The 15,615-nt window shown below is 55.5% G+C and overlaps 1 protein-coding gene across 2 annotated transcripts in view; it reads left to right on the top strand.

Annotated features, from left to right (window-relative positions):
- The first annotated feature begins 11,243 nt into the window (after positions 1 to 11,243).
- C4H20orf27 (chromosome 4 C20orf27 homolog) overlaps positions 11,244 to 15,615 on the top strand; it is a 172,707-nt gene continuing 168,335 nt past the window's right edge. Inside the window, exon 1 of one of the 2 annotated variants that reach the window (XM_038399985.2) lies at positions 11,244 to 11,324. The gene's annotated coding sequence lies outside the window, so the exon portion shown is untranslated. Of the gene's footprint in view, positions 11,325 to 12,218; positions 12,542 to 15,615 lie in introns of those variants that run through there. The other variant, XM_043512871.1, reaches the window with a different exon arrangement.

Raw genomic sequence — 15,615 nt, 5'->3', positions numbered from 1 at the left:
AACAGGGAAGGCGCATTAACACCAGACAGACCATTGTGGGGCATTAAAGAGGATAAAAGACATTGGCTGTTCTGCCCTCCCGCCGTGAAGATGAGTTGTGCAAGTGGATTCCTTCCATCAGCTGAGTTCACAGCTCAGAGCATATGGGGGGAAGGGAATAAAAACTCTTAACAAGAAGGAACTGGATCTCTATGATGCCTGGACTCTGGAGCGGCAAGTTTTCTAGGCATAAGCAACAGAACCCCAATGTGTAGCCTGAGTTAGCCCTAAAAGACATACAAAGCTTGCTTATCATAGAAGCTTTGTATTATCCTTTTAAATTTAAGATTGAACTCATTAGTGTATCTATGTTTACCTGCAAAAAGAAAAGGAGTACTTGTGGCACTTTAGAGACTAACAAATTTATTTGAGCATAAGCTTTTGTGAGATACAGCTCACTTCATTGGAATGCATTCCGATGAAGTGAGCTGTAGCTCACGAAAGCTTACGCTCTAATAAATTTGTTAGTCTCTAAGGTGCCACAAATACTCCTTTTCTTTTTGCAAATACAGACTAACACGGCTGCTACTCTGAAACCTATGTTTACCTGCTTTAACCTTGTAAATGACTCTTTCCTTTTTAATAAATCTGTATATAGTTTATCATAGGATTGGCTACAAGCATTGTCCTTGGTATGAGATCTACGGTGCAACTGACCAGTCCTCTGGGACCGGGAGTAACCTGGATGTTGTTGTGATTCTTGCTGTAAGGGACCAGCTGTCACAAAGGCAGGCTCACCATGGGGACAAGAGAGATTAGCGCACCCAAGGGGACTGTCTGTGACCCCACCGTTAGCTGTTATGGTGCCTGAGGAGTTTACATTGGATAACTAGTTGAAGTTGGATAACTAGTTTACATTGGATAACTAGTATAAGTACTGAACTGACAACCAGTTGGGTTTGTGCTCTGCTTCCTAACAGTCTGCCCCAAGGTTGGGTCTCATGCTCTTGAGCCCCTGCAGGACAGCGTGACAGGGTCTGCTCTGACCTCATCTCCCAGGTAAGGACCCAACACTTCCTCACTCCTGGGCCTTCTTACCTTGACTGCCTCCACTTCCATGCATTTCCTAAATCCCCTCTTCCACCTGATCACCCCCTCCCCAGATGGTATAGACCAGGTGGATCAAGCCATCCAGATGTTCCACAAGCATCAGTTCCAAACCGGGATTCCCTAATGAGCTCCGGCCCAGTCTAATTCCCCCATCCCTTCCTGTAGATGGACGGAGGCCCCTGAAAGAGGCCAAGTCACCCCATGACACTATCCGACAACAACAGATTGGTGCACGCAGTCCAGCACACGTAAGCTAGCCTACAATAACAAACCGCTGTGTGCGGCCCACTGTTGCTGAGGAAAGATGCAATAATGTACCAAGGTGCATGGTTCAGGACTCGTGTCACGAGACCACACAGTAACAAGAATTTGCACCGCTCCATTCTCACGTGTGGTGCATGGTACAAGAGATTTGAACATCCTGCTCTAGTAAGTCTCTGCAAGCAGGACAGCGAAGGACAATGACGATAAGGAAGCTGATTTCACTGTCAAGCTTTCAAGATATTATGAGAAACAGCAATGGGAACAAAATGACTGGAGACATTATGGAACATACCACTTACAAGTCGTTAGAAATCAGAGCTCATCCATCTGAAAGGAAGTTCCCATTGCAGGGGGGCCGCTTGCCGGAAAACAAAAACAGAATCAGTTACTGCATATGCAAACCTATGCCACTGCTAATGGCTTGCAGCTGCATTCCATTCCCTGGGATCTACTTAAACCCTGCAATCATGTTAATACATGCAATAGCCCCCCCTCCCCTTCCCCTTCCCAGTGTAAAATATACCCAAAGGCTGAGAATCGGGTGGTTATGAGAGCAGGAGACTTTGCTGTTATAGTAAAAACTAAAATGCGTTTGTTTGGTGTAAAGTAGACGGTGCTCGTGTCAGTAACAGCAAGTGCTGTGTGAACTAGAAACCTGAGAGACAAGCTGAGCTGTCGCATGACTCACCAGTGGTGGACACTGCACGCTGGCTTGTTATCGCAGTGCTGGGTTCTGCACGCTGGCTTGTTATCGCGGGGTCACTCACCAGCGCTGGACTCTGCACGCCGCTTTGTTATCGTGGGGCCACTCACCGGCGCTGGGCTCTGCACGCTGCTTTGTTATCGCGGGTCACTCACCAGTGCTGAGATGTATGTTCTTTGTTATTGTAGGGTCACTCCAAGCACTGGGCTGTGCACACAGGTTTGTTATCGTAGGGTCACTCCTGCATGCTGGATTCTGCACACTGGGTTGCTGTTGTTGTAGAGTTGCTTCTGAGTCCTGTATTACAGAATTTAAAGATAGAAAAAAATCCTCACAACCCCCCAAACTACCTGGCTAATGCAACAGGCGTTTATAGTCGCTGAGGCCAACCCGAAGGAGGAGACATGTCCCTCTGTCCGGAGTGGCTCACGACCTCAGGCCAGGCTTCCAGAAAAAGACAGATCCCCCAAGCTGGTGGTGAGTTCTATAGATAGATTTCACCAACCCAGTGTCAAATGTGAACACCTGGATCACTCTGCTAGTCTTACCCTGGAGTCACAGACTCTCTAAGACTCTCCAGTCTATCTTGCCACCCCGACAAACTGGGCATTGTGATAAAAGGCAGTGGTGCAAGTAGAAATCATTTCTTGCCGGTACTGTGCTCATGGGAGGGACATGATGGGGGGGAGGGGCACGTGACCTCCCCATGTGACCCTCCGTGTGACTCCTCCCCACCCCGCCACCAGCCTAGGGCCCCCCACGCTCTCCCCATCCCCTCCGACACCCCCCTTTGTATATACAAATATCAACATGCTTAACGACTCACTTTCCCCCCACATATGTAGTATTTCAGTCTGTTTATATGGAATATGGGACTGGGTGAGGAACCATTTCAGTATATGTCTGACTTCTTAAAAGACAAATTTTAAGTAGAACTGTATCCTGAACTGCTTTATGGTATTGTACCCAAACACTGCATTTCAATGGGGGATTCAACTTCCTTTATAGGAACAGACTCCTAAACGCTCATCTGTCCACAAAAGTGGTCCACAGTCATACAGATAGTCCCATTGTCTTCCATGGGATTGATCAAATGATGAAGGTGCACAGTGTTAGGTTCCAAGTTTGTAAATGGTTCTGGATGAAACTGCCAATGCCTGGGCTGTCAGATCAGAGGGAGTGTCCGTCACGTAAAGGGGGCAGATGTGTGATACGGCTTAGCTCCCTTGAGGAACATATTTTCAGCAAAGTTCTTGGCAGATTCCTGAGGCAGCTGGTTTAAGGCCCTCGGTGTCTGGCATTATCATCTTCACTTATAGTTCTCTGACCCACAAAGCTGGAAAAGGAGGCATTTGTTTTCTTTGTTTTGCTGCTCCAGTTCCAGTTAACAAAATGCATGTTAGACGAGTTTGGCTGCAAAGAAGAATTCTGTGTACACTGGGGACAACACCTGATTCCTGTCGGGCTGCAGAACTGGGCTGACATCAGAATCCAAACCTCTGCCGGTCAGTGCAGGCAGAGGCATTCTTCTGCTGATCTGGACTGGATGTGATGCAGTATGGATGTCGCGGGTAATTCAGACCAATGGAGAGAAACAGAATCAAAACCACTATTTAAACACCTTCTGTCCGCCCCACCCCTCCCCTCTTGAGGACTCCTGAGCAACTTAACAGCACAATATAGATGCTAACAGACTTAAACAAAGCCTTTCTCTAAATTTGTTAGCATATGTATTGTGCTGATAAAGCCATTTAAAGAATGAATGCCCTCCCTAGCCCTGTTCTGCTCCTTCAAGGAGCACAGTGCAGCCCTACCCACCCCCCTCTGGAGTGGGGCCTAGCCCCAAGGCTTTCCGGCACCCTGTACCGGCTAAAAATCTCTTGCCGGTACTGCGTACTGGAGGGTAGCGCCCTACTAGAACTCCTGATAAAAGGTCACTTAAACAAAAATCCACACTGTGTCAGGTTGCTCCCAGTCCCAAGAGAACAGTCACTTACCCCAGAGCAATCGGTACTCTAGATCTTACACCAAAGACAACGCTGACAGCCAATTCTATGGTAAACTAACTCAAGGTTTATTAGCTAAGAAAAGGAAATGCAGATTATTGAGGGGGTAAAACAGGTAAACTATATGCACAGATGAGTCACAGTCTGTAATTCCAAATGGTGGCCGTGATATAATAAACAGCCAGTTTCCCAAAAGTCTTTTCAGGTTACCCGGATTGTGTCAGGGGATCTCCACTTTGTATCTAGTGCACTTCCCTGTCAGAGTCCAAACAGTCCAGAGAGGCAGGAATTCTTATAGCTTCTTCTCAAGAAAACAAGTGGACAGTGTCACTACCCACGTGGACTTTCTCTTTGATGATGGTGAATGAGGAACGCACCTTGAGTCTCTGACCTCCGGTCATCACACACAATGGCCACTGGCTTTGAAATTAGCTCTTTTCTCTTAAAGTTCTTCATTTGCATTCAACAAGGCTTCTTTCTTGTCTGATGGGTCATTTATTTCCGGGTCTACAGAGTGTAAATGTTTGCTCCTATGTTATAGTGGGATACAGATAAGTGAAAACAATGCAAGTAACATCCCACTCGTTTTCATGGCGTTTAAACTCCAAATACACTCGTACACATTTAAGAAGCCCTTTGAACTACACTAACACACAAGTGAATTGGCCTGGGGCTCTGGCCGGAGCTGGCACCTGGTCTGCCAGGGTCACGGCTGAGGCCAGCCCCTCGGAGACATGATCACAAGCACTATGCCAGTCTATTGCCCATGTATTGAGAGGATCAGGCTCTGAAGGGGGACGCAGGAGCTCGGAGCTCAGGTTCCGACTCTGCCACAGACTCTCCATGTGACCTTAGGCCAGTCATTTCAGCCTTTGGTACACTGGAGATGATAATCCGTCCTTTCTCCCATCTCCTCTCGGTTTAGACTGTAAGCTGGCTGGGGCAGGGACTGTTCTATAGGATGTGTCCGATCCTGGTTAGGACCTCCAAGAGCTTCTGGAACACAGGCAGTGGATAAAGTATCTCCCAGTGCAGCCCCCAGAGCTGCTAGCAGACCCTCCTCCCCCTTAGCTGTCTGCCTTGTTCAACAGGATGCTGCCAAGTTGGGCCCTGGGCCTTGTGTGTTTTAAAGAGCCAAGGAATCAATAATCATTTGTGTGCCAGACTCTCATTGAACATAAGCTCTTGCTGTGAGCTCCTGAGGGAAGCTGAATATTTAAAACCTCCCCCTGCTTTTAATCACATTTCAGAGGCAGGCAGATACTTTTGGGCTTGTGCTGTTTATTGGAACAGACCAATGCAGATCGCTCCTGAGTGGGACAATCGTGGGTTTACGGAGAAGCAATAATAACGCTCTGACCATCACCTTCCAACCAAGGGCCTTTATGTGCTTTACATTCAGGAATGAATGAAGCCTCCCAGTGTCCCTGAGAGGTAGGTAGGTCTCTTATCCCCCCTCTACAAATGGGCAAACTGAGGCAGGGCGAGTGGCTGTGACCTTCCCAAGATCATGGCGAGTTGGGAAGAGACCAGACCACTTGACTCTTCAGCTGTTGCTCTAGCCACAGGGCCCAACTCGACGCATTTGCTAGACCTCTTCATCCCAGCCTGCAGCTCTCCCCCGGCCGTGAGAAAGGACCCCGCCCCTCAGACCCTCTCCTTGCTCTTCCAGCGACAGATCTAAGCTGTGTCCCGACATAGGCCTGGGCTTAAGGAACTTGCCTCCTTTCTGAGTGGACACAATTGGGAAGGTGGCTGGCTCAGCAGGCTAGAGCCAGGATACCTGCACTAGCTGAGATAAGGGGGACCTCCTGGTACCATTTACAAGGCCAGGCTAAGGCTGGGATGCAAGGCGAGGTGAACAGCAGGTGGTGCATGGGCAGCGTGTGGCCAGAGTGTGCTGGGCAGGGATTGTGTCCTGTGGGGTGACCAAGCCAACCCCGAAGCGTGTGATGCAATATGTAGTGAGCAAGGTGGGTGGTAGGCCCTATACCCACCCCCTGCACTGGAGCGGGTCAATACAGGACGGGCCTTTATGCCAGGGTCTGTTTCCTGGCCCACTCTAGGGCCAAAACTTCCACCATTTCACTCAAGAGGCTATTTCCCAGTCTAATAGACCTCCTGGCTGGGAAGTGATTCCTGACATTCAGCCGATGTTCTCCCGTTCCTAATGTCACCCCCTGACTCTGAGCCACAGTCCCTTGGGGTGCCCTAGGGAATTCCTCTTCCCCTCACGCCTTCCAAGGCATGTGGCACTGGTGTGGCTGCCGTGATCAGGGGGTCACAGTGGCCGAAGGAGAGGCGGGAGGTCTGATTTTAGTTCAGACTCGGTGGCGCGGGACCTCGGGGAAGCCTCTTGAAAGGGGATAATGACACTTTTTGCTCATAAGGTGATTTAGAAAAGGGCACTGAAAAAGAAGCTGCAGGGGATGAGGCTGAAATCAACATTTGGGGGTGCAGAAGAATCTTCCCCAGACTAAAAAGGGCCCCCTGAATCCACTCCCTGGTGACAAGTGAGCGTGTGGGAGGGGGCGGGCACGCCCCAGAGCCTGCTGCAGGACTGGGATGAAGTTGTCATACAATGGCAAAGGCCCTGCCTGCCCGCATGAGTGCACGGTGCCAGACACTGGGCAGCAGGCGCAGATGGGCTGGCGCTAGTGGGCGAGCGCTCTCGGCCTGGCTTACACAAACACAGTCTTTGTTTAAACTGCTCCGGTTTTTCTCCATGGAAAAGAAGCCTCCTGGCTGGGTCTGTAGGAACAGGATTGGCTTGATTTCTTTCTCCGACAGCCTTTCACCCTGCATTGGAGGGACCAGCTGGGGCTCTGCAGTAGTGGACTTTAATGCTGGCCATAAGGAGACCTGGGGGGATGTTGGGATCTGGGACACACTGGAGTCCACAAACTGTGGCCCTAGCCATAGAGAAACGGCAAGAAGTGTGTTCGCCGGGTCTGACTAGCTGGGGAGGGAAGTGGGGGGAGCCACTTGGATACCTGGAATTCAGCATCAATATGTGCATCTCTCAGACACCTCCATGCTGACTGAGATGAAGAGGGCTTAGACAGAGATTAGACAGGTCAATGCTGAGCCAGGCACCTTCCTACCTCCTTGTTTGCCTCAAGCGGCATTTCGGAGACTCACGGGTATTTTGGTGAGTACCCGCCTTACCCAGGCAGTGCCTTCTTGTGGCCTGTCAGGGCACAACTCACCCGGGGCAGGTCTCTGCCAGCATGTCTCTGTGAGGTGGCGGTGGGCCAAGGCCCACTTCCCACCAACGTCCAAAGGGAATCAGGAACCAAAACAATCCCACCACTCCAAGCAGGCTCGTCCAGCGAATGGTCGCTGGGACCTCGCCCTTCTGTTCAGGGCTTGTCTCCAACAAGCTTCTGTGATCCCCCAGGGTCCGCTCGACCCCTCTGGTAGGAGCTCATCAGGCTGGCAAGCGAGCACCGGCTCAGGGCTGCAACCAGGGTTCTCTCCCACCAAAAGAAATGGAGTGCTGCTCTCCCTCTGGGTCAGCCCTGACCTGGGGTAGGTCGCTGTCTTTTAACACCCATCTCCGTGGAGCCCAATTGGGTCCCAAGCCTCTCCCTAGCCCTCTCGCTGCCAGTGTGGAGCCGGAACCGGAGACCCCAGAGCGTGGGGCCAGCGGGCAGCCGGGGGACCTTGGGTGCAGGAATGGAGGGAGGGTGGCGGGGCCAGGAGGCAGCCAGGGGACCCGGGGCCTGGAGCGGAGCCTGAGCCCAGGGTGGCGGGTCCTGCAGCCAATACTCAGCGGCGGGGCCGGGGGCGGAGCCAGGGGACCCCGGGAGCGGAGCCCTGGGGCAGAGGGTGCCAGCAGCAGCCCGGGGGGGGAGAGAGACCGGGCACTGGCCCAAGAGCGAAGCCGGAGCCCCCCAGGGCGCGGAGCCAGTGGGCAGCCAGGGGAACCCAGGGCCGGGAGCAGAGGGAGGGTGGTGGGGCCAGGCAGCAGCTGGGGGGCCCGGGGACGGGAGCGGAGGGAGGGTGGCGGGGCCAGGCGGCAGCCGGGGGACTCAAGTCGGGGAGTAGAGCTGGAGCCCTGGGTCCTGCAGCCGATACTCAGCGGCTGGGCCGGGAGCGGAGCCCCTCGATTGGCAGCCGGGGCCAACAGCCTCATCGCCCCCCCGCCCCCCGCAAAAAGTTCTCCCTCCCCCACTAGGGGGGACCGCTGCACAGACTGGGGGGCTCTGCTGCAAAACATCTTATGTGGTTCCACCAGCAGCTCCGCCCACCTTCTCACAGTGACACCTGGGGTGCTGCACCCCCAGCCCCACACCCCTGGGTGCCCCAGTGCAAAGGAGCAGCCGTTTCCTCTTGAGTGCCCACCGGCCACCAGGATCCAGCCCGGCTTTGACCGGCCACCAGGTCAACCCCCCCAGGAGAAGAGCTGTCGGACCCCACCTCCCTGGCGGTGGGGAGCAGCAGTTTTCGCTCAGGTCCGTTGCCCAGGGCGGACCAGACCCGAGAGTAGAGCGAAGGAGGGGATCCCCAACTGGCTCCAGCGAATTCTGGGGGCGCCCTTCGCTGGCAGTACAGTTGAGGCCCGTCACTTTACAACTGCTGGTCATGATGCTCCGGCGGGTGGACCAACGGCTCCACCATGGCCATGAGTCACCCCACTAAGGCCCTGACGGGCACTGTAGCGAGGATCACATCGCAGGGACCGGAAGGTCAGCACGTGGGCCCTACACTCGAACACACGCGCACGCGCAGTGCGTTCCTCTCGAGAGCCAACACGCAGGCTGCCGGGGGCCTACGTGCCATTGGCTGAGTCTGACCCCACGAGACCGAGGCCCCGAAGGACAGGCTCAGCAACCCCGCGCTGCATCCATGGTGGAGAAACCCCGGAGGTGTTTCCCCGACCACCTGTCCCTGCGGGAGGTTCCAGGTGGCCCTTAGCTGGTCAGCTTGGTCCAGGAGTGAGGGAGGGGGGAAGGGGAGGTGGATGAGGAGCACTCTCGGGCCCAAAAGTAGCTCCAATCCCTTCCTCACACCAAGCTCAACTTGCCCGGGACGCCGAGCCTGTCCCATGCACTGACCAGCTCGACAGCCTCATGACAAGAAACCGCAGGCACCCGCACGAATGAGCCAGGTGGAAAAGGGCAGCCGCCCGCTGGTCCCGGGAGAAGCGGCTTGCGAGCCCCAGCCAGTGGATGCTGTAGCTGGGTAAGAGAGGCAGGTTCGACCCCTTCGGAGGAACCATTCCCCATTCACCGCAGCCTGGGTACTCTGCCCGCCCCGACGCCCAGTGGCCACCAGTCCCATCCTGTCCGGCACCCACTGGGCACTGGGACTCGTAGCCTCCTGCATGTTTAAGGGACAGAGTCTCTCAAAGGTTCAAGCCCCCTAAAACTGGGGGTCTTTCCTCGATTGTAAAGCCAGAAGGGACCCGTGTGATCAGAGCTGCTGCTGGAGGAGCCGGCGGGGGCAGAACTGAGAGGAGGGGGGACAGCTCTGATTTTAGCGAGTGGGAGAAAGAAGTGAGGTATGTGGGGGAGTGGGGGGCAGCAGATCTGGTGCAGGCTTGCGGGGCACATCGGAGGTGTGAGCTGGGCTAATTGTTGGTCTGGGGGGTGGTCAGATATTGTGGGGGAGGGGGGCAGATAATTAAGTCATGAGAATGCTGGGGTTGGGGGGAATCCCCTTCCTCCATACATTTGGCAGAGTTCGCAGCGGAGCCCGCGGCTGGGCGGAGGTGGGGCTGAGCACGCAGCGAGAGGCAGATGTGCACAGCTGTGCCGAGGAGGGAGATAAGCACCTGCCCACGCAGGCGGAGGACACAGGTCAGCAGGGACGACGTGGGCTTTTCCGGACATGCTCGGTGCCCAGTCCCAGTGTCCGCAGCCGAGAGTTCAGTCTGAATTCAGCAGAGGGGGATCGGAAGAGGCAGTGGGCCCAAGGGGGTGGCTAGGCCAACGGGGGAGATGAGCTTGGGCAGGAAGGGGGGGTGGGCAGTGAGCCCAAGGGGGTGGGCTAGGCGAAGGGGGGGTGAGATTGGGAAGGAAGTGGGGGGTGGGCAGTGGGCCCAAGGGGGTGGCTAGGCGAAGGGGGGGTGAGATTGGGCAGGAAGGGGGGGTGGGCAGTTTGCCCAAGGGGGGTGGCTAGGTGAAGGGGGTTGAGATTGGGCAGGAAGGGGGGGTGGGCAGTGGGCCCAAAGGGCTGGGCTGGGTGAAGGGGGGGTGAGATTGGGAAGGAAGTGGGGGGTGGGCAGTTTGCCCAAGGGGGTGGCTAGGCGAAGGGGGGGTGAGATTGGGAAGGAAGGGGGGTGGGCAGTGGGCCCAAGGGGGTGGCTAGGCCAAGGGGGAGATGAGATTGGGCAGGAAGGGGGGGTGGGCAGTGGGCCCAAGGGGCTGGGCTGGGTGAAGGGGGGGTGAGATTGGGAAGGAAGTGGGGGGTGGGCAGTTTGCCCAAGGGGGTGGCTAGGCAAAGGGGGTTGAAATTGGGCAGGAAGGGGGGGTGGGCAGTGGGCCCAAGGGGCTGGGCTAGGCGAAGGGGGGGTGAGATTGGGAAGGAAGTGGGGGGTGGGCAGTTTGCCCAAGGGGGTGGCTAGGCAAAGGGGGTTGAAATTGGGCAGGAAGGGGGGGTGGGCAGTGGGCCCAAGGGGCTGGGCTAGGCAAAGGGGGGGTGAGATTGGGAAGGAAGTGGGGGGTGGGCAGTGGGCCCAAGGGGCTGGGCTAGGCGAAGGGGGGGTGAGATTGGGCAGGAAGTGGGGGGTGGGCAGTGGGCCCAAGGGGGGGCTAGGCCAAGGGGGAGATGAGATTGGGAAGGAAGTGGGGGGTGGGAAGTGGGTCCGAGGGGGTGGCTAGGCGAAGGGGGGGTGAGATTGGGCAGGAAGTGGGGGGTGGGCAGTGGGCCCAAGGGGCTGGGCTAGGCCAAGGGGGCAGTGGGGGGGGAGGGACCCAGCCCTCAGGGAGTGAAGCCCCCAGCAGCACACGGGGGTCCAGGGAAGCACATGGGGGGAGTCCTGGCTGCCAGTCACAGACTCACAGTCCCACCCCATGGGCTTCTCATTGGTCCAGTTAAACCGTCGCCCCGCCCACAGGGTGACGCCTCCCCCTAGGTCCCTCCCCCGGTGGGGCGGGGCCGGCTGGTCCCCTCGCTGTCCCCGGAACCGCCCTGGCCAATGAGCGAGCGAGGAGGCGGGACGGGATCGGGCCAATGGGAGCGGGCGGGGGCGTGTCCGGCGAGCGGGTCGCGCGGGGCTCTGGGCAGCGCTGCGGGGCGGAGCGCGCCGGGGAGCGGTGAGTCCGGGGGGCGGAGCCCCGCGCTCTGCCCGGCCCCGCCCCTGGCCGCCTCGTCTACCTGAGCCCCCACCTTCCCCCCCACCCATCTCGGCCCGCCCCCCACCGGCCCCTTCCTACCCCGCTCCCCCCGCCAAACCCCGCCCACCCCCCGCCTGCCCCGGTCCCCCCCCCACGTCCCCTCCTACCCTCCCTCCCACCTGTCCCGGTCCCCCCCCCAGTCCCTTCCTACCCTCCCCCCCGCCTGCCCCGGTCCCCCCCCCCCACGTCCCTTCCTACCCTCCCCCCCGCCTGTCCCGGTCCCCCCCCCACGTCCCTTCCTACCCTCCCCCCCACCTGTCCCGGTCCCCCCCCCAGTCCCTTCCTACCCTCCCCCCCACCTGCCCGGTCCCCCCCCCAGTCCCTTCCTACCCTCCCCCCACACCTGCCCCGGTCCCCCCCCACATCCCTTCCTACCCTCCCCCCACACCTGCCCCGGTCCCCCCCCCCACGTCCCTTCCTACCCTCCCCCCCACCTGCCCCTGTCCCTTCCGGTCCCCCCATCCTGGTCCCCCTAACCCCTTCCTACCCTGCCCCCTATCTACTCCGATCTCTTCCTGCCCCTTTCAGTCCAGCCCAGCCCCTTGTTACTGCCACCTGCCCCACCCCTTCCTGTCCCCCCCTGCCCCAGTCCATCCCCACCTGCCCCAGCCTCCTTCCTACCCGCACCTGCCCCACCCCAGTCCCCCAGCTTCCCTAGCCCTGTTCTTCCCCACTTCCCCAACCTGCCCCAGCCCCCTTCCTGCCTCATCCCGGTCCCCCAGCGCCCCTCCCAGGCCCTGCTTCCCCCTAGTTCCTTCCTGCCTCAGCTCCCCTCTTCTCCGCCTTTCTGCGGTTGCCCCCTGCTCTGCCCCGACTCCTCTCGTCTGCTCCCCCTACCTCTCCTTCTCCCCTTCCTTGCCTGCTCTGCTCAGTTCCTTCCCTCCCGCTCCCCCTGCCCCTCCTTCCTTCCCACCCTTGTTCCTTCCTCACCCCCTCTTCCCTTCCCTTCCCTTCCTTCTCTGGGCATCTGTGTGGAGGGGAGTTTCCCCTGTGACACCGAGAGAAACTCTCCCTCTCCAAGGCAGGGTCGGCCTGTCTGCTGCGGGTTCCCTGGCTGGTTGCTGGGGAGGCTTTTCAGTTTGGTAGAGGCAGCTGGAGAGTGGAAAGGCAAAGCAAAGTTCATGCTGCAGCCTCCGGTAAGAATGCAGAAGTGTGAGCGCCAGCCGTGCTCTTTAGCTGGCTAATCTCCCCTGTCTGTAGTGGGTCTCCTGTCTCTGTATGTCACCTGCTCCTCGTGGGTTCTGCAGGCCGCCGCTGGGTTGGAACTCATGGATTCAGCTGGAGCTGTGCTGAGCCTAGCTTGGCTGGGAGCCTCTCTCCCCACAATGAATATCGCCCGGCAGGGAAATGTCTGTTGAGCTCCTGGGACAATAACTAAGGTGCCAGGGGAGGAGAAATGCATCTGGAGTGCATGGCGACCTCTCCCCCTCTATATTACTGGGTACTAGGGTCTGATGGCGTGTTTCCTGGTAGCCTGGCTGTAGAAGTGCTGGGGCGAGGGTGTGATGAGAGAGGGTTAAATGAAACTGAGTAGGAATTCTGGGTCATTTAGGTACCTGAGATACAGGGAACGCTGGTTTTGAAGCCAGTGGGATTGGTAGTAGACATGGCTCAAAGCAGAGTCTGTGTAGAAAGGAGTTGTATGGCATTGAGACTATTCTATCAGCACTCAAATGCTGCTCCCTTATTGGGGAGTCTGGGGCATGAACCCTTAGTTTCTGCAGAATCTAAGCTTTTATTCCTTTCTTTTAAATAGCCCAACTTTTCCAGGGCGCTGAGCTCCAGTAGAATTGGTGGGTGCTCAAGTGCCTTTGAAAATGTTGCCATACGTTTCTAGCTCTTCTTTTTAGGAAGAGAAATTTCCCAGCATGACCTGATTCAGGGTCATCTGTCTGAATCTGTTGATGGACATCTCGGGGGCACCTGGTGCTGCTCAGGATTCTGCTAAGGAGCAGCAGAGAAGTGGGGAAGAGCCTAGTGATTTTCACTGCAGCCTTTGGGAACTTAATGTGTGGCTGTGAAACTGACAAGAAGATGTCAATTTCATGCTTAGCACAGCTGTGAGCTGCTGCAGAGGCTGGTATTGGAGCTGGGTGGGAGGGGGGAACTGCCCAAAATATGGAGCCAAGGGGAAAGGTAGAGTAGCAGACACCCTACCATGCAGCAGCCTCAGGAAGGGCAAGACAGCAATTCTCCCTTCTGGAGCTGGCTGGGGGTCTGTGTGTGTGTGTGTGTGTGTGTGTGTGTGTGTGTGTGTGTGTGTGAGAGAAAGAGAGACAGACAGACAGACAGAGGAACAAGGGGAGAAATGATACTTCCTCATGTATCAGATGCCTACAGGCCATATGCTGGAAATGAAAAACAGAGCCCTTGAACAGTACTCCTCTAGCCTTTGTTATGCAGGAGGTCGGACTAGATCATAGTGGTCCCTTCTGGCCCTAAAATCAATGAGTCTAGATGCATGTTCAGCTAATTACTATACAAAATAATAAAACTGGATCAATATTAACAGTAAAAGTCGCCTACTTCACGCAGACCTTTAAGAGAGTGGGAAAGCAAGGCACAAAGTGATGACATGACTTGCTTGAGGATACCTAACAAGCCAGTGACAGGACTCCTATCAGTGGGATCACTGATGGGGAGTTCATAGAAGAATCAAGGGGCTGGGGGAAAAAAAAACAACAAAACCTGTCATGAGGAAAGACTGAAGAGCCTGGTCTTGTTTATCTGAGAAAGATGATGAATGAGAGGGGACAAAAGTCTGTATGGTCTAGTGGAGGTAGATTGGGAGCATCTGTTCTCTGTCTCATAACGCAAGAACAAAGGGACATTGAGTGAAATGAAAAGGCTGGAAATTCAAAACTGATAAAAGGAAACACATTTTCACATGGTGAATAGCTAGTCTGTGGAACCCACTGCTACTGGATGCTGTTGAGGCTAAAAATGTAGCAACAAAAAGGGACTGGACATTTATATGGATAAGAAGAATATGTAGAGTGATAATAGTTAATGCTCCTGTTTCAGGGCTTTAAGCTGATCTCTCACTGTTACAGATTAGGAGGGAAACCTTCATGGGGGAGGGCGAAATTGGCATAATCTGCCTGCTGTGGGGTTTCTTGAACCTTCCTCTGAAGCAGCTAGTTCTAGCCATTGTCAGAGACAGGATACTGGATTATATCGACCACAAGTCTGATCCAGTCCGGCACATCCTATGTGATGGGCAGGGCGTAAGAACTTGGACAGAGCCGTACCTAGAGCTGAAGAATCTTGGTTCCCTGCCTCATGTCCGCTCCTGCAGCCACACAAGGCTGCGGGGTCTGTGTCTTCAGCTCTGCAGCGTCCCCATGTCTAGAGCCCTGCAAATCTGCAGATCCCCGCAGCCCATGTTTGCGGATCAGATGCAGATCCAGATTTTGTATCTGCACAGGGCTCTATCGGTGTCCCTAGCTTTGGGTGCATTCAATTTAACGCTGTATGTGAAATGAGGAGTTGACACCTTCTCGTGAAGGTGAAGAGGAGACTGATGCAGCTGACTAAATCCTGACGCCATCAGTTTACTCTCTAGGGAAAATTTCCTTCTTGCCAGTGTCAAATAAAGGGCTTAGATACAGGGGTTCAATTTTTTGGTGGCCTCAGTGCGGCCACCAACTCTTGCTGGTGGCTGCTCTCACGCTTTTTCCTAAAATACTTAATTTAGCTTTAGGAAAAACAAATATGCACGGCCAAATCATTGTATTTTATGTATTGCTAGCTAATAAGTTTGCAGTGAACAGTGATATTAACAAACATAGAAGTATCAATATTCATAGCAGACTAACTCAGCCCTGTCAACAAGCCTGGGAACAAATTAAGCCCTAGATAGGGCGGGGAGGAAGGGTCCCGGGAGGCGCCAGGGAAAGTGGTGAGGCAGTGGAGGGCTGGAGCCGGAAGCCCTGTGGCCAGAGCCTGCTGCCCTGCTACCCCAGGGCTGAAGCCCAAAGCCTGAAACTCACCAGTTGCCTGGTCCTCCATTATTGTGCCCAGGTATCTCCACAGGGGGAGCGGGACCCAATCAATGCTGGTGTCCCCAGCAATCAACACCAATGCCGGGCATCCAGGAGCAACAGGAAGGGGCTGCTATTTTGCCCCCACCCCCCATAACAGTCCATGAGTCTATGGACGCAAGAAAAGCCCCTGGTGACCGCATTTGAGAACCGCTGGCCTTACACAT

The sequence above is a fragment of the Dermochelys coriacea genome, chromosome 4, assembly GCF_009764565.3.
Source record: "Dermochelys coriacea isolate rDerCor1 chromosome 4, rDerCor1.pri.v4, whole genome shotgun sequence".
Lineage (NCBI taxonomy): Eukaryota > Metazoa > Chordata > Testudines > Dermochelyidae > Dermochelys > Dermochelys coriacea.
Note: the sequence above shows the minus strand (reverse complement) of the source record. Positions and strands in the feature narration are given on the sequence as shown.